The sequence below is a fragment of the Poecile atricapillus genome, chromosome 3, assembly GCF_030490865.1.
Source record: "Poecile atricapillus isolate bPoeAtr1 chromosome 3, bPoeAtr1.hap1, whole genome shotgun sequence".
NCBI lineage: Eukaryota > Metazoa > Chordata > Aves > Passeriformes > Paridae > Poecile > Poecile atricapillus.
The window spans coordinates 116872546-116890730 of record NC_081251.1 but is presented as its reverse complement, the minus strand read 5'-3'; the positions used below and the strand labels follow the sequence as shown (position 1 = coordinate 116890730).

The 18185-nt window shown below is 48.4% G+C and overlaps 3 long non-coding RNA genes across 3 annotated transcripts; all 3 read right to left on the bottom strand.

Moving 5' to 3' along the window:
• Window positions 1-13970: 13970 nt before the first annotated feature.
• LOC131577488 (uncharacterized) lies at window positions 13971-14563 on the bottom strand. Its single transcript, XR_009277221.1, has 3 exons — window positions 14300-14563; window positions 14180-14221; window positions 13971-14085 (listed from the first exon to the last, which is right to left on the bottom strand). It is a non-coding gene; the product is annotated as an uncharacterized LOC131577488 (long non-coding RNA).
• A 455-nt stretch (window positions 14564-15018) lies between these two features.
• Window positions 15019-15792, bottom strand: LOC131577489 (uncharacterized). Its single transcript, XR_009277222.1, has 3 exons — window positions 15635-15792; window positions 15472-15551; window positions 15019-15385 (listed from the first exon to the last, which is right to left on the bottom strand). It is a non-coding gene; the product is annotated as an uncharacterized LOC131577489 (long non-coding RNA).
• A 1398-nt stretch (window positions 15793-17190) lies between these two features.
• On the bottom strand, window positions 17191-17664 carry LOC131577487 (uncharacterized). Its single transcript, XR_009277220.1, has 3 exons — window positions 17620-17664; window positions 17358-17524; window positions 17191-17274 (listed from the first exon to the last, which is right to left on the bottom strand). It is a non-coding gene; the product is annotated as an uncharacterized LOC131577487 (long non-coding RNA).
• Between the last annotated feature and the right edge of the window lie 521 nt (window positions 17665-18185).

The window sequence follows — 18185 nt, the reverse complement described above, 5'->3', positions numbered from 1 at the left end:
CTGGCCCTAGAACACGGTGTACTGCCTGCACCTCTCGGGGTTCTGGCACTCTGCTGCTTTAGGATTCCTGCCTGCAGCTGCCTCAGGGAAATGGGAGCGCTGTTAGGGCTGCTGTTTAGGGTTGGGGGTGGGGTACAACTGTATTCTACCATACCTGTACCCCTTATTTTCACTGTTTGCTCAGCGGTTTGTTTTTTTTTGGAACTCTTGTGACAGATTGAGGGCACTGAGGCGGGACTGCCAAGATGGAATCAAAAGGGAAAAGCAGAAAGATCAGCCCTGCAAATCCACACTGGCTCACCTGTTCAGCTGCTGTTTCCTGGCAAAAAGCTTTGTCCCTCACCACCTCCTCTGAGCAATGCTCCAGGTCCAAGTGCATCCTGGTGCTCCCCCAGACCCTATGAGATGCTCTCACCGTCATGTTGGAGGCTGAGATACAGAGTGTGTGCCCTTGTTTTTAATATTTAGTTCTAGGATTCAAGGAAACACTGAATTTCATATAATACGAAATTCATGTGCATGTTTTCATGGTGACACATGAAAACAAATGTTAAAGTTAGATAGGAAAAGTGTAAATGTGTAGATTAGAAAGTTTCTTAAATCACTGGTGAAAAAGTAGTTTAGAGAACAGGAGACAAGATGGAGGATTTAGGGTGTTGTCTCTTGTCCTTCTTATTTCTTCTTCATGTTCTTCTCCTAGGGGTGTTTGGGTAGTAGTAGGCGATTGGGTAGAAAATGTCAGAGTGCAGCACACAGGTGTTGGGTCATTGGGTCACTAAGAAAAATAATTTAGTTGGCACCTGTTAATTGGGTAAATGGACATATAAAAGACCTTGAAGAAGATCTTTGTTAGCCATTTTACCCCTTTTCTATCATAGTGCACATAGCTCCTTGTACCTTGTAATGCTGATAACAAAAAATTAACAACTGAGACCGAACGAGAGAAAACCATGCTCCCTCTCATCAATCTTCAGTTCAAAGGGAAAAAGAACCCAAATCAAAAAGGCCATAAAGAGACAAGTGGCTCCCAAACTTGGGGCACTTTGAACTGAAGGCTCCTGCTGAAAAAAAAAAAAAAAAAAAGGAAAAAAGCGAAGACAGCAGAAAGCTGGAAAACTCCCTGGAAAGGGGAAAAAGAAGATCTCGGTAATCCCGGTGCTGGTGAGAGCGGACAAGCCAAGCCAGACGTCTGTGAGCTGTGGAACGGATCACGGATAGAGGAGCTGAGAGAAAGCTGACCCTGAGGTCAGGTAAGCCGTCAAAAGGGAAACATGTCCAGACCTGAGGGGGAGGTTTTGGCTATTTTGGAAGCTATGGTAAAGGAGCACCCGATCTCTGTGTCCACAGATGAGCTTAAAAGCCTTCTATCCTGGGTACGGGTAGAATTCCCTAACGTGGATACAGACAAAATTTTTACCCCAAGCCTGTGGGAGAAGATAAATGTGAGAGTATATGAAAAAACCACTCTTAGAGACAAGGTAGCAGCTGAACTTCTAACGGCTTCTGCAGTGACTTATGAAGTCATCGGCAGTAAATGGGACTCTGAAACTCAAGCAAGGGACACGATGGGTCCAGAAAAACAGAAGGGTTTGTTTCAGTCAAATGCGGAATGCTTGTTACCGCACGCTGTAAAGTCTGTGTCAGCCTGAAATCTACCTTAGGAAAGAGAATGTCTAAGCCTGTTGAAAGCCCAGAAAAACAACTATACAGAGACGAGGAGGCAATTCTAAAATGCGGGCAGAATTTGCAAAAAGGGGTCTTAGAGCTTTTGCAAGAGTGTCTCGGTTCTCTTGAAACTGTTCCAACACCCGGTATACTATTGCAGGCAGAAGAGGGAGGGGAAACTTCCTTGGCCGCCTGCGTGCCGGCAGCCAAGTCCCTTTCCGGCCCTAGGGGGGTGGAGTGGACAGCCCTGTCCCCCCTGGGAGGGTACGGGAGGGTTCGGCCCGAGCCAGAGCGGTCCGGGACCTCCACGGGCACGGCGGCCCCTGCGCCCCGCCTGCCAGGGGTGGGCTTGGAGCCACAGCTGTCAGTCAACGTGACGTCAGCAGTGACGCAACCACAGCCGCAGCTCCAGACCCCGCCTGCGGCACCGCCCCCAGGCCAGCCGTCATCCGGGGCGCCCGTGACGTCACAGGGAGGCGTGGTCCCGTCCCTCCGTGCCCAGCCCGGAGCCGGGGCACAGGCGGGTGGAGAAACCGAGCCTCGGCGTGCACCGAGCGCTGCGGCGGCACTTTTAAAATTGAATTCGCTTTGCAATACAGCTTCAGCAGAGCAACAACAGCTGGAAAAAACAACAGCTTCACCACAGCAGATTGATTCGGTGGATACCACACGAAGCCAAGAGTCTTTTGAGGACAGCCGTGCTAATGCACAGTTCTTTCACTCTACAAATCCTCCCAGAGACATGGACTCAGGGTTACGGGACATGTCAATACAAACTCCAGCATCTCTGGGATGGTTTCAGAAAAATAGCCGAAAAGTAAAAATCAAAAGCATTGTAAAATGCATTACTGGCTTATCTGCAAATTATAGCAGTCACAAGCTTCAGAAAGAAGCCCTTATTGAAGTGCCTTCAAAAATGGATCAAAAAGTTTAAAAATGTTGCATAATAGAATACATATAGATGTTATATTTCTAATGATAGCTGTTGGTTTTGTTTTTACAGAATAACATAGAAAATTATATTTATGCATCCCAAGAAATTTAAAAGCTTTTTCTTCAGTTTCAGTATTCTCAATACATGAAAGTTTTGAAAATGTTATCTTCTCTATACATCTACTGATAATGTAGTATTGTATTATATAGAGTGATTATATTGTATTGTATATGTATTATATTATATTGTATTGTATTGTATATTGATTATATTGTATTATATAGAGTGATCAAGCAGTATTACTGTAGTCAGTTTCTACAAGATGCATTTCTTTAAAATTAAGTTGAAAAATCATATGATTAATCCTACAGAAAAAGGATTTAATGACAGGTTTCTTTCATTTTTAACCTTTCATTTGAATAAGTGTATTGTAGATTTAGTTCAATACAGTTTTCAGTAATCTCAAAGTTATATTAACCGTATATTACCCATTTGCTTGGTATTTTTTTTACAATTTTAATAAAGTAATTTTAATGTGAGTCCTTTTGTTATAAAAAAAAAAACCAAAACCAAACCTGTATAACAGCATATATACCAATTTGGATTTTAGATTTTAGTTAAAAAAGTTAAACTTAATGTTTCTGAAAAGTACTACAAAAGCTGAATCGCAAATTACCAAATCTGTGGTGTTGTATTTTTTCTCTAGTAAAACTGAATTCTAAAAATCCTAACAAATTTAAGCATCTACCAAGCAAATTCTTGTTACGAATGGTATTTTTAATAACATGTGCAGTTATTATAAGTTATTCTCAAAACCAGATAACATAGAATGGTGATAAATTTGTTGCATCCCTATAATCTCTATAGTGAATCAATATTCCTGTTATATTGTGTTCAAAGAAGTGTATACCAAACTTTTAATTGCCTCTTTTTATAATAACAGAGTAAGATTAAGTTGTGTTTTCATCTAATATAGATTGTGTTAATAAGATTAAGCAAAGTTAAATTTCACTATGTTTAAGTTTGAGTGTTTTTTACTTAAGTTAAAACTTTAGTATTTTTTGACGTTTTGTTACTTCCTTTTATCATAATTATTTTTTAACAAGTTAAAATTTAAATTTCTTTATGTTTTATTGAAGACATTTGTTTAAAATGCATAGTTATTTTCCTATAGAGATGAAGATAATTACAACTGAAACAGTGGTGACGGAACACTGGTGAACACCTGCTTAAGAATAGAGGTGAATGCAATTTGTGACACCCGTGATTTCATTAGAAGTTCTATTGTTTGTTATAATCTCTACAGTTTTAGTTTTCTAAAAGTTGCATAAAAAACTTAGTGATTGTTATTTACAAAAAATTTTAAAGTTTTTCACTTTAATTCATTTTTAGTCACTAAGACGTGAATATTTTAAATTTATTATCTTGATTTCCTCAGACACTCACTGATGACATATTCATTCTATAATGTAAATTTATAGATTTCTATGATGAGCATTATGTATAAAGTGTCATTGTATTTACAGGCAGCTTTATACATATTTTAATATATCTTTGTGTAATTACCTTTTAGACACGTGTCATTTGAGATTTTTTTGTTTTCTCACTACAGATGCATCTTGGTAAATAAGTTATGCAGCTGCTTCTATACAGAGTTTTTTTGTCTTGGTTTTTACTCTTTTCCTTGTTTAAGAAGATTTGCATTTACCTAATCCAATGTAGCTTTATTATTTTAGTTTCCAGAATTCTAAGAAAATGTGTCATGGTTGAAAGTCAAGGGTTATGAAAGAAACTTCAGATTAAATTAACTATTGGATAGTTTAATTAGTCAATTACCTAAGACATCTGATCATTTGTTTTATACAAATGCCTTTTAAAAGTTTGCTGTGTTTTAAGCATCTTATAGCTGCTATTTTTAAACCCCTTGCTTTGAAAATGACTAAAGAGACATCTTTCCAGATGAGGCCTAAGGCTCTGGCCAAGCCTTGACTTTACCTGGATAGAGAATTTACCAATAAACCCAGAAGTTTTCTGCATCAAAACAATACTCAGGTCAATTGGACTTGGCAATTAGTGAATTAATATAGCAGCTGGATTTTACAGCGGGCTTGGAGAATTGTTATCCGGACATGATTTTCCAATCTTCCATTGATTTATCAGCAGTGACAGACTCTGGGATGAGAGTATATATTTAGTATATTTAGTAATTCATATTACAGATTATTCAGATAAGTTTAATATTGCATAATATTAATGATGAATCTTCTTAATAAGTTTTTGATTTCTGTAAAAGTGTTATTTCCTATATGTGTATACATGTGCAAGTGTTTTAATTTGATGGTTTTTCATTGTCATAACAAAAAAAACAAATACCTTACTTAATTACAAAAAAAGGGGGGGAACCAAGGCTATGCCTCAGAAATATAAAAACCTTATAAATCTTAAATTTTTGGAAAAAGTGTAAAGATCTTATATCTATTGCAAATAATTCTTGAACGGTCCTTTTTAAACAAGTCTTTTACTAAGCCAGTTCCATCAATTATCAGGTATTGTTCTAACAAGACTCAAGCAAAGTTGAGAGAGAATTCTTTGGTTCTGGTGAGAAGTTCAGAAGCAAAAAGATTAAAAAATTCATTTCAATTAATAATTTGGAGAAAAGTGTATGTGTGTGTATTCACAGGTTTAAAGCAGAAGTAACTTCCTAGAGAAGAACCTGGAAACTCATCAGCTGCAGAGACAAACAGACGGCCCAAAGAGCAGAAGAGCGAGCACGCAGATGTGAACCGTATCGAGACCGCAGTTGACGGCTGAACACCTTTGATCCCGCGTGCGAGAGCGATGAACTTTGGGTTTCGTGTGAAAAAGTGGGAAAATTAATATGGTAAAGCCTCATTTGTTAAAACATGAGTGAAGGAAAAATAACCCTTCTTGAAAACTAATCCAATAAAAGATTTAGGTTGATTTTCTTTATTGTTTTTTTGGTTTTTTTCTTAAAAAGAGAGGGGCAGATGTTAAAAAGAGAGTCTGCGATACAGACTGTGTGCCCTTGTTTTTAATATTTAGTTCTAGGATTCAAGGAAACACTGAATTTCATATAATATGAAATTCATGTGCATGTTTTCATGGTGACACATGAAAACAAATCTTAAAGTTAGATAGGAAAAGTGTAAATGTGTAGATTAGAAAGCCCAGGTGTCCCCAGATGTCCCCAGGTCCCCCCAGGTGAGTTCCAGATGTATCCTCTCCATCCCAGGTGTGTCCCAGGTACCCCCAGCTGTCCCCAGGTGTCCCCAGGTGTGTCCCAGATGTATCCTCTCTATCCCAGGTGTCCCCAGGTATGTTCCCAGGTACCCCCCCCCCAGGTACCCTCAGGTGTGCCCAGGTGTGTTCCTTCTATCCCCAGGTGTGTCCCCAGGTGTGTCCCCAGGTGTGTCCCCAGGTGTGTCCAGGTGTCTCCAGGTATATCTCAGGTGTCCCCAGGTGTGTCCCAGGTGTATCTCAGGGGCCCCCAGGTGTCCCCAGGTGTGTCCCAGATGTCCCCAGCTGTCCCCAGGTGTGTTCCAGGTGTGTTTCTAGAACATGTTCTAGATTGTTCTAGATCGGGTTCTAGACTGGGTTCTAGATTGTTCTAGAGTGTTCTAGATCACGTTCTAGATTGTTCTAGACTGGGTTCTAGAGCGTTCTGGACCACGCTCTAGATTGTTCTAGACTGGGTTCTAGAGCGTTCTAGACTGGGTTCTAGATTGTTCTAGATTGGGTTCTAGATTGAGTTCTAGACTGTTCTGGACTGGGTTCTAGACTGGGTTCCAGGTGTGTCCCCAGGTGTGTCCCAGCTGTCCCCAGGTGTCCCCAGGTCCCCCCAGGTGTCCCTAAATGTCTCCCAGATGTTCTCCAGATGTTCTCCAGGTGTGTCTCAGGTATCTCAGATGTTCCCCAGCTGTCCCCAGGTGTGTCTCAGCTGTCCCCAGGTGTCCCCAGTTGTCCCCAGGTGGCCCCCAGGTGTCCCCAGGTGTGGTTTTGGTGTCCCCAGATGTGTCTCAGGTCCCCCCAGGTGTCCCCAGATGTCCCCAGGTGTGTCTCAGGTCCCCCCAGGTGTCCCCAAATGTCTCCCAGATGTTCTCCAGGTGTCCCCAGGTGTGTCTCAGATATCTCAGATGTTCCCCAGATGTTCCTCAGCTGTCCCCAGGTGTGTCTCAGGTGTCCCCAGTTGTCCCCAGGTGGCCCCCTGGTGTCACTAGGTGTCCCCAGGTGTATCTCAGCTGTCCCCAGGTGTGGTTTTGGTGTCCCCAGGTGTGTCTCAGGTCCCCCCAGGTGTCCCCAGGTGTGTCCAGGTGTCCCCAGGTGTGTCCAGGGGTCCCCAGGTGTGTCTCAGGTCCCCCCAGGTGTCCCCAGGTGTCCCCAGGTGCGCTCACGTTGTCGGTCAGGGTGACGTCGGCCCCTCGGGTCAGGGGTCACCGAATGACCTCGATGTGTTTGTGCTCGGCTGCCCAAATGATCGGGGTGCAGCCGCCGTTGTCCTGAGGGGTCATCCAGGGGTCAGCGCCGCCTCCAGACACCCAAAATCACCCCAAAACACCTCAAAAACAACCCAAAAACAGCCCCAAAACAACCCCCAAAACAACCCCAAAAACAGCCCTAAAACAGCCAAAAAAACACCTGAAAAACAACCCCTAAACAGCCCAAAAACAGCCCCAGAGCAGCCCTGACCCTCTGACTACTGCCAGGACACTCCAGACACTGAGTGGACACTCAGGGGTCACTCAGGACACAGTGAGTGGACACTCAGAGGACACTCACACACTCAGGGGTCACTTAGGACAGTGAGTGGACACTCAGGGGTCACTCACTGACCTCTCACCTGGGCGTTGACGTCCACCTGTCCAGTTCCCAGCAGGGACACACAGAGTGGACACTCACACACTCAGGACACACTCAGGGCTCACTCAGAACACTCAGGACAGTGAGTGGACACTCAGGACAGTGAGTGGACACTCAGTGGTCACTCACTGACCGCTCACCTGGGCGTTGACGTCCACCTGTCCGGTTCCCAGCAGCAGCTCCACCATCTCCAGGTTCCCGTTCTTGGCCGCGTGGTGCAGGCAGGTGGAGCCGTCCTCCTCCTGTGATGTCATCGACAGGGGACGCAGTGACGTCATCGACAGCCGCGCCGTGACGTCATCGACGGCAGAGCCGTGATGTCATCGACGGCAGGGCCGTGATGTCATACACGGGGCCGCAGTTACGTAATCAACGGGGCCGCCATGATGCCATCAACAGCAGCGCCGTGACGTCATACATGGGGGACATGGTGACGTCATACACGGGGGTGGTGACATCATATGGGGGCGTGTAGTGATGTCAGACACAGGGGGGTGGTGACGTCATACATTGGGGGGGCTTGTGACGTCACACAGGGGCGGTGACGTCACGAGCTGGCGATGACATCACGGAGTGCGGATGACGTCACCAGGCGGGACACGTGACGTCACGTGGGGAGAGGTGACATCACAGGGAACACTATGACGTCACCGGGCCGACGATGACATCACAAAAACGGTGATGACATCACCGGGTGCGGGGCAGGGACAACGTCACCGGGATCAAAATTGAGGTTCACAAAGATCCTGAAGGAGATCTGGGGCAGTTTTGGGGGATTTGGGGCAGTTTTGGAGGGTTTGGGGACAGAAGATGAGACACCCCAGGCAGGAGACGCAGCCCCGGTGGAAACGGCGCCCGATGCGCACGTCAGGGTGGCATTCGAGAAACGTGCCCTAAAATCCAGAAATCGGCACAAAATCAGCCAAAATCAGCAAAAATCGGTGAAAAAACGGCAAAAAAACAGCCTGAAGTAGCCCAAAATCACCCAAAACCACCCTGAAATCAACCAAAATCAGCCTGAAATAACCCCAAATCAGCCTGAAGTACCCCAAAATCACTCAAAATCAGCCTGAAACACCCCAAAATACCCAAAAATTGCCATGAAACACCCCAAAATCACTCAAAATCACCCTGAAATCAACTGAAATCAACCTGAAACACCCCAAAATCAGTCTCAAGCACCCCAAAATCAGCAAAAAAACAGCCTGAAATCACCAGAAAACACCCTGAAATCAACCAAAATTGGCCTGAAATGCACCAAAATCACTCAAAATCAGCCTAAAATACACCAAAGCCAAACTGAAGTCACCCGAAATCCTCCTGAAACACCCCAAAATCAGCCTAGTCAACCAAAATCACCCTGACGTCACCTAAAATCAAACTGAAATAACCCAAAATCACTCAAAATCACCCTGAAATACCCTGAAATCAACCAAAAATCTCCAAAATACATCCCAAATCCCCCAAACTGATCCCTAAAAGGCACAAATTGAGGTTCCCAAAGATCCTGAAGGGGATTTGGGGCAGTTTTGAGGGATTTGAGGATTTTTTACAGAATTTTCTTGTATTTTATGAGATTTTTTTCTAGATTTTTTAAGATTTTTCCAGGGATTTTTTGCAATTTTTTCGTATTTCATGGGATTTTCACGGGGTTTTTTTTTTGATTGGGGTAATTTTTGGGTTAAATTCCGGTGATTTTGGGTTTTTCTGGACTCACAGTAGTGCAGAAGTACCCGCAGCCAGGGTAGCAGTGCTGTTTGACCCCCAAAACTCAGGATTTTTATGGGATTTTTTGCTGCTTTCTCGTATTTTATGGGATTTTTTGTTGTTTTTTTTTTTTTTATTTGAGGATTCTTTTGGATTAAATTCCTGGGATTTTGGGTTTTTCTGGACTCACGGCGGTGCAGAAGTGCCCGCAGCCGGGGTAGCAGTGGTGTTTGACCCCCAAAACTCAGGATTTTTATGGGATTTTTTGCCGTTTTTGCATATTTTACCCAATTTTCACGGGGCTTTTTTTGGATCTGAGGATTTTTTGGGTTAAATTCCGGTGATTTTGGGTTTTTCTGGACTCACGGTGGTGCAGAAGTGCCCGCAGCCAGGGCACCCCTTTTCTTGTTGCAGCACAGCTCCTTTTTGGGAGGGGGTCTAGTCCTAGAAGGGCTTCCAATAAAGCAGGGTGCTGCTGTCCAGGGCAGTTGGAGTTGTTCTGTGCCTTCTTTGGGGGTGAGGAGCAAAGGCTGAGGGGGACGGGGTGGGCACTGGGGGGCTCCCATGTCCCTTGGGGCACGCCGAGGTCCCCGGCAGAGGGAGGCACACGCTGCACTGCAGTAGCAAGGTGAGCGGGGAATGGGGAGGGCTCGTGCCGGGTACCCTTGCCCAGAGGGGACCCCGAGCTGCCAGGAAATTCCCTGCGAGGGCTGGATGCAGAATCCAAAAACCTGTGGAGCTGTTCTGGTTTTTACGGTAGGCATTGGCAAGGAACAGGAATGGATCTCTCTAAATTCCCTGGGAAAGAAACCCCCTCTCTGTGCACGCCGTCTTTAGGGTTTTGTTACGTCAGGAATGGCTTAGGGTTAAGAAAGTGGGTTTTGTTTTTCCACCTCTTACTTCCCTGTAAAATGTGAGTGTATAAAACACATCTGTGCATCCATGAGGTACTAAAATGCACCAAGAGAAATTTCTGTGCCTAAGTTCCAGAGAGACGAGCGTGTTCTGCACTCGGGGTTCACCAGAGCTTTATCTTTTTGTCATTCTGACCTGTCAGCTGAATGAATGGGTAGAGTTTCAAAGAGAAAGCAATGCAAATTTCAAAAAGCAGAACATTAGAAAGAGAAATATATAAATATATACATGTAAAAGTAAATATAGGGGAGCTAGATAGATATATAGAGAGAGAGTTAGAGAGAAAGAAAAAAGAAATAAATACAAGTAATCCAAATCTAGACAAGTAGATTAATATTCAGTATGAAAACCATATGGATAGATGCTAATACAATATATTTTAATATCTGTTGTGTATTATATCTAGGTGTGTAAAAAAAGAAGTTCAATATGATAGAAATAGGTATGAAAAATATTTAAATCAAGGGACTTTTTGTTTTTTATTTACTTACAGGCATGGCATTTAAATGAATAATATAGAAATGAAAATATACACATCTATAATAAACAAATGAAGATAGATAGATAGATAGATAGATAGCCATAAAATAGAAATAAATACAAGTAATCCATTTCTGGACAAGTAGATTAAAACCTCAAAAAAAGCTCAGAGACTAGAACTACATGAAGGCCTCCACCCTGAGAGACATGAACTTAAGGAACACCATTACAAAGTCCTTTATCCCACAGTCCTTTTTCCCAACACACAGGAAGTACCAATATAACGTAATTAGTATAGGTTTTTCTTACTCTTTTGAACCCCACATCGGGCAGTGAATAATGTAATGCTTAGAAAGCTGAGACAAAACTCAAAGAGCTGAAGGATAACTTCACAGCTCCAGCCACCTTGTGTCCATCTAGGAACACCCGCTAGACTCCAACTACACCCTACATGACAAATTTCAAATTACAGGGGCCTGGGACTTGGCCTTTCACACCTACACCCAGGCTGGGCAGCAGGACAGAGCAGCTCCGGGACAGCTACACCCAGACACCCGTGACACACAAGACAACAGACGAGGGGACACAACGGGGAGACAAAACTCTGGGCCACAAGAATGGCCGCAAGGACCGAGAGAACGCGGAACGAGATGAGCCGGGTGAGAATGAAGGCGAGCTGATGAAGCTCGCAGAACCCGGGAGGAAGAAGATGCTGATGGAATGACAAACTCCAGCAACTGCCAAAGACGGATGCCCGAGAATCTGAGGGCCACAGTCCCCTACCAATCTTTGCGTTTCTTCAAGACCTAGGCCGCAACAATGGATCCTCGCGGCGCACGGCTGTTGACACAGCACGGAAGAAGAGCTCTAAAAGCTATCCGATCGGATGCTTTTAAAAGAGAGACGCGATTCCAAGACCTCTGAGGGCTCCCGAGGCAAAGCTTCGATGGTGTCAGGCTGAGGAGCCCAGAGATCAGAGATGCGAGGAGTTACGCCGGGGTGTCTGGTAAGCCCCCAGAAAAGATAAGGCAAGGCACGTACAACACAAGAAGCACAAAAGACACACAAGGCACAATGGACAAGTGATACAACACGCCCTGGGGCTGCTCTGTCCTGCACACCTCAGCACTGTGAACAAAAGTGAGGCTCTCCCTTCACGTGGCCTAAGGGGCCACAGCCTGGACCTCCCCGTCCCCAAAGCTGACTCCATAATCCCAGGTCACGAGTCCCGACCCGGCACCCCGATTTCAGCCCCTCTGCAATTTGCAGCCTCCGACTCAGCTCTCGGATGCCCAGCGGGGAGGATCCACATGGAGCGCCAAGGAAGGCCGCCTCGCCATCCGGGAAGTTCCTGCCATCGCCGGGCTGTTGTCTTCTGGTGAGGTAAAAAAAAATAAAACAGAAAATCAGAGGCTGATCTTTGCAGGGCATCAGCCAAAACATGACAATTCCGCTACTCACGGTCTCCTGCAAACGGCCACGTCCTGAGGCCGCACGCTTCAGCCACACAGGGAGCCGGACGCCGTCATCGCAGGGCGCGCCTGAATTAAGAAAAGACAAAGTGATGTGGCATTGCTGAAACTTGAACAGGCCCTCACTCTTCCTCCCGACATCCCCAACTCATGGCAACCCCTCGGCCCGTTCCTGAAGGCCACCCACACGGCCCCTTTACGTGGAAAAGGCTCCGTCACACGGTCCCGTAATGTTTCCGCAGGGCTCACGGGAGAGGTGAAGCAGGCGTGCCGGTTGGTTGGAGAGGACGTCTCGGCGAAATGCGACTGGACCGCCTAAAGCACGCAAACAAGAAGGGACGCTTGGCATTTGCACCAGAAACTGAGAGCCCAGCGATAACAACTGTTTCCCTCCACCGGTCAATGCTCACCTTGCCCACTTCGCCTTGACTGCTGCTAGCCGGCTCTACTTCCTAAAAATAAAGACAAAGAGGAGACCTGTCACACAGTGACCGGTTCCAGTTGCCCTGCCAAGACAAACATTGACTTACCTTCTCGAGGAAACCCCCTTACCCTGGATGGGGCGCTCTGCCACTGATTTCATCCGTCCGCATCTGAAAGAAAGCTGAGACAAAAGCCAAAGAGCTGCAGGGTAACTTCACAGCTCCAGACATCTTGCATCCATCTAGGAATACCCTCTAGACTCCAACTACACCCTACATTACAAATTTCAAATTACAGGGGCCTGGTACTTGTCCCCTCATGCCTACACCCAGGCTGGGCAGCAGGACAGAGCAGCTCCGGGACAACTACACCCAGACACCCGTGACACACAAGACAACAGACGAGGGGACACAATGGGGAGACAAAACTCTGGGCCACAAGAATGGCCGCAAGGACCGAGAGAACGCGGAATGAGATGAGCCGGGTGAGAATGAAGGCGAGCTGATGAAGCTCGCAGAACCCGGGAGGAAGAAGATGCTGACGGAATGACAAACTCCAGCAACTGCCAAGACGGATGCCCGAGAATCTGAGGGCCACAGCCCCCTACCAATCTCTGCGTTTCTTCAAGACCTAAGCCGCAGCAATGGATCCTCGCGGCGCACGGCTGTTGACACAGCTCGGAACAAGACCTCTAAAAGACATCCGATCGGATGCTTTTAAAAGAGAGACGCGATTCCAAGACCTCTGAGGGCTCCCGAGGCAAAGCTTCGATGGTGTCAGGCTGAGGAGCCCAGAGATCAGAGATGCGAGGAGTGACGCCGGGGTTTCTGGTAAGCCCCCAGAAGAGATAAGGCGAGGCACGTACAACACGAGAAGCACAAAAGACACACAAGGCACAATGGACAAGTGATACAACACGCCCTGGGGCTGCTCCGTCCTGCACACCTCAGCACTGTGAACAAATGTGAGGCTCTCCCTTCACGTGGCCTAAGGGGCCACAGCCTGGACCTCCCCGTCCCCAAAGCTGACTCCATAATCCCAGGTCACGAGTCCCGACCCGGCACCCCGATTTCAGCCCCTCTGCAATTTGCAGCCTCCGACTCAGCTCTCGGATGCCCAGCGGGGAGGATCCACATGGAGCGCCAAGGAAGGCCGCCTCGCCATCTGGGAAGTTCCTGCCATCGCCAGGCTGTTGTTTTCTGGTGAGGTAAAAAAAAATAAAACAGAAAATCAGAGGCTGATCTTTGCAGGGCATCAGCCAAAACCCGACAATTCCGCTACTCACGGTCTCCTGCAAACGGCCACGTCCTGAGGTCACGCGCTTCAGCCACACCGGGAGCCGGACGCCGTCATCGCAGGGCGCGCCTGAGTTAAGAGAAGACAAAGTGATGTGGCATTGCTGAAACTTGAACAGGCCCTCACTCCTCCTCCCGACATCCCCAACTCACGGCAACCCCTCGGCCCGTTCCTGAAGGCCACAAACACGGCCCCATTATGTGGAAAAGGCTCCGTCACACGGTCCCATAATGCTTCCGCAGGGCTCACAGGAGTGGTAAAGCAGCTGTGCCAGCCGGTTGGCGAGGACGTCTCAGCGAAACGCGACTGGACCGCCTAAAGCACGCAAACAAGATGGGACGCTTGGCATTGCACCGGAAACTGAGAGCCCAGCGATAACAACAGCTTCCCTCCACCAGTCAACGCTCACCTTGCCCGCTTTGCCTTGACTGCTGATAGCCGGCTTCACTTCCTAAAAATAAAGACAAAGAGGAGACCTGTCACACAGTGACCGGTTCCAGTTGCCCTGCAAAGAAAAACATTGACTTACCTTCTCAGGGGAACCCCCTTACCCTGGATGGGGCGCTCTGCCACTGATTTCATCCGTGTGCATCTGAAAGAAAGCTGAGACAAAAGTCAAAGTGCTGCAGGGTAACTTCACAGCTCCTGACATCTTGTGTCCATCGAGGAACATCCTCTAGACTCCAACTACGCCCTACATGACAAATTTCAAATTACAGGGGCCTAGGACTCGGCCTTTTACACCTACACCCAGGCTGGGCAGCAGGACAGAGCAGCTCCGGGACAACTACACCCAGACACCCGTGACACACAAAACAACAGACGAGGGGACACAATGGGGAGACAAAACTCTGGGCCACAAGAATGGCCGCAAGGACCGAGAGAACGCGGAACGAGATGAGCCGGGTGAGAATGAGCTGATGAAGCTCGCAGAACCCGGGAAGAAGAAGATGCTGACGGAATGACAAACTCCAGCAACTGCCAAGACGGATGCCCGAGAATCTGAGGGCCACAGTCCCCTACCAATCTTTGCGTTTCTTCAAGACCTAAGCCGCAGCAATGGATCCTCGCGGAGCACGGCTGTCGACACAGCACGGAACAAGACCTCTAAAAGACATCCGATCGGATGCTTTTAAAAGAGAGACGCGATTCCAAGACCTCTGAGGGCTCCCGAGGCAAAGCTTCGATGGTGTCGGGCTGAGGAGCCCATAGATCGGAGATGGTACGAGTGACGCCGGGGTTTCTGGTAAGCCCCCAGAAGAGATAAGGCGAGGCACGTACAACACGAGAAGCACAAAAGACACACAAGGCACAATGGACAAGTGATACAACACGCCCTGGGGCTGCTCCGTCCTGCACACCTCAGCACTGTGAACAAAAGTGAGGCTCTCCCTTCACGTGGCCTAAGGGGCCACAGCCTGGACCTCCCCGTCCCCAAAGCTGACTCCATAATCCCAGGTCACGAGTCCCGACCCGGCACCCCGATTTCAGCCCCTCTGCAATTTGCAGCCTCCGACTCAGCTCTCGGATGCCCAGCGGGGAGGATCCACATGGAGCGCCAAGGAAGGCCGCCTCGCCATCCGGGAAGTTCCTGCCATCGCCGGGCTGTTGTCTTCTGGTGAGGTAAAAAAAAATAAAACAGAAAATCAGAGGCTGATCTTTGCAGGGCATCAGCCAAAACATGACAATTCCGCTACTCACGGTCTCCTGTGAACGGCCACGTCCTGAGGCCGCGCGCTTCAGCCACACCGGGAGCCGGACGCCGTCATCGCAGGGCGCGCCTGAATTAAGAAAAGATAAAGTGATGCGGCATTGCTGAAACTTGAACAGGCCCTCACTCCTCCTCCCGACATCCCCAACTCACGGCAACCCCTCGGCCCGTTCCTGAAGGCCACCCACACGGCCCCTTTACGTGGAAAAGGCTCCGTCACACGGTCCCGTAATGTTTCCGCAGGGCTCACGGGAGCGGTGAAACAGCTGTGCCGGCCGGTTGGTTGGAGAGGACGTCTCGGCGAAATGCGACTGGACCGCCTAAAGCACGCAAACAAGAAGGGACGCTTGGCATTTGCACCAGTAACTGAGAGCCCAGCAATAACAACAGTTTCCCTCCACCGGTCAATGCTCACCTTGCCCACTTCACCTTGACTGCTGCCAGCTGGCTCTACTTCCTAAAAATAAAGACAAAGAGGAGACCTGTCACACAGTGACCGGTTCCAGTTGCCCTGCCAAGACAAACATTGACTTACCTTCTCGGGGGAACCCCCTTACCCTGGATGGGGCGCTCTGCCACCGATTTCATCCGTCCGCATCTGAAAGAAAGCTGAGACAAAAGTCAAAGTGCTGCAGGGTAACTTCACAGCTCCTGACATCTTGTGTCAATCTAGGAACACCCGCTAGACTCCAACTACACCCTACATCACAAATTTCAAATAACAGGGGCCTGGGACTTGTCCCCTCATGCCTACACCCAGGCTGGGCAGCAGGACAGAGCAGCTCCAGGACTACTACACCCAGACACCCGTGACACACAAGACAACAGACGAGGGGACACAACGGGGAGACAAAACTCTGGGCCACAAGAATGGCCGCAAGGACCGAGAGAACGCGGAATTAGATGAGCCGGGTGAGAATGAAGGCGAGCTGATGAAGCTCGCAGAACCCGGGAGGAAGAAGATGCTGATGGAATGACAAACTCCAGCAACTGCCAAGACGGATGCCCGAGAATCTGAGGGCCACAGTCCCCTACCAATCTTTGCGTTTCTTCAAGACCTAAGCCGCAACAATGGATCCTCGCGGCGCACGGCTGTCGACACAGCTCGGAACAAGACCTCTAAAAGACATCCGATCGGATGCTTTTAAAAGAGAGACGCGATTCCAAGACCTCTGAGGGCTCCCGAGGCAAAGTTTCGATGGTGTCGGGCTGAGGAGCCCAGAGATCAGAGATGCGAGGAGTGACGCCGGGGTTTCTGGTAAGCCCCCAGAAGAGATAAGGCGAGGCACGTACAACACGAGAAGCACAAAAGACACACAAGGCACAATGGACAAGTGATACAACACGCCCTGGGGCTGCTCCGTCCTGCACACCTCAGCACTGTGAACAAAAGTGAGGCTCTCCCTTCACGTGGCCTAAGGGGCCACAGCCTGGACCTCCCCGTCCCCAAAGCTGACTCCATAATCCCAGGTCACGAGTCCCGACCCGGCACCCCGATTTCAGCCCCTCTGCAATTTGCAGCCTCCGACTCAGCTCTCGGATGCCCAGCGGGGAGGATCCACATGGAGCGCCAAGGAAGGCCGCCTCGCCATCCGGGAAGTTCCTGCCATCGCCGGGCTGTTGTCTTCTGGTGAGGTAAAAAAAAATAAAACAGAAAATCAGAGGCTGATCTTTGCAGGGCATCAGCCAAAACACGACAATTCCGCTACTCACGGTCTCCTGTGAACGGCCACGTCCTGAGGCCACGCGCTTCGGCCACGCCGGGAGCCGGACGCCGTCATCGCAGGGCGCGCCTGAATTAAGAAAAGATAAAGTGACGTGGCATTGCTGAAACTTGAACAGGCCCTCACTCCTCCTCCCGACATCCCCAACTCACGGCAACCCCTCGGCCCGTTCCTGAAGGCCACCCACACGGCCCCTTTACGTGGAAAAGGCTCCGTCACACGGTCCCGTAATGTTTCCGCAGGGCTCACGGGAGCGGTGAAACAGCTGTGCCGGCCGGTTGGTTGGAGAGGACGTCTCGGCGAAATGCGACTGGACCGCCTAAAGCACGCAAACAAGAAGGGACGCTTGGCATTTGCACCAGAAACTGAGAGCCCAGCAATAACAACAGTTTCCCTCCACCGGTCAATGCTCACCTTGCCCACTTCGCCTTGACTGCTGCTAGCCGGCTCTACTTCCTAAAAATAAAGACAAAGAGGAGACCTGTAACACAGTGACCGGTTCCAGTTGCCCTGCCAAGACAAACATTGACTTACCTTCTCGCGGGAACCCCCTTACCCTGGATGGGGCGCTCTGCCACCGATTTCATCCGTCCGCATCTGAAAGAAAGCTGAGACAAAAGTCAAAGTGCTGCAGGGTAACTTCACAGCTCCTGACATCTTGTGTCAATCTAGGAACACCCGCTAGACTCCAACTACACCCTACATCACAAATTTCAAATAACAGGGGCCTGGGACTTGTCCCCTCATGCCTACACCCAGGCTGGGCAGCAGGACAGAGCAGCTCCGGGACAACTACACCCAGACACCCGTGACACACAAGACAACAGACGAGGGGACACAACGGGGAGACAAAACTCTGGGCCACAAGAATGGCCGCAAGGACCGAGAGAACGCGGAACGAGATGAGCCGGGTGAGAATGAAGGCGAGCTGATGAAGCTCGCAGAACCCGGGAGGAAGAAGATGCTGACGGAATGACAAA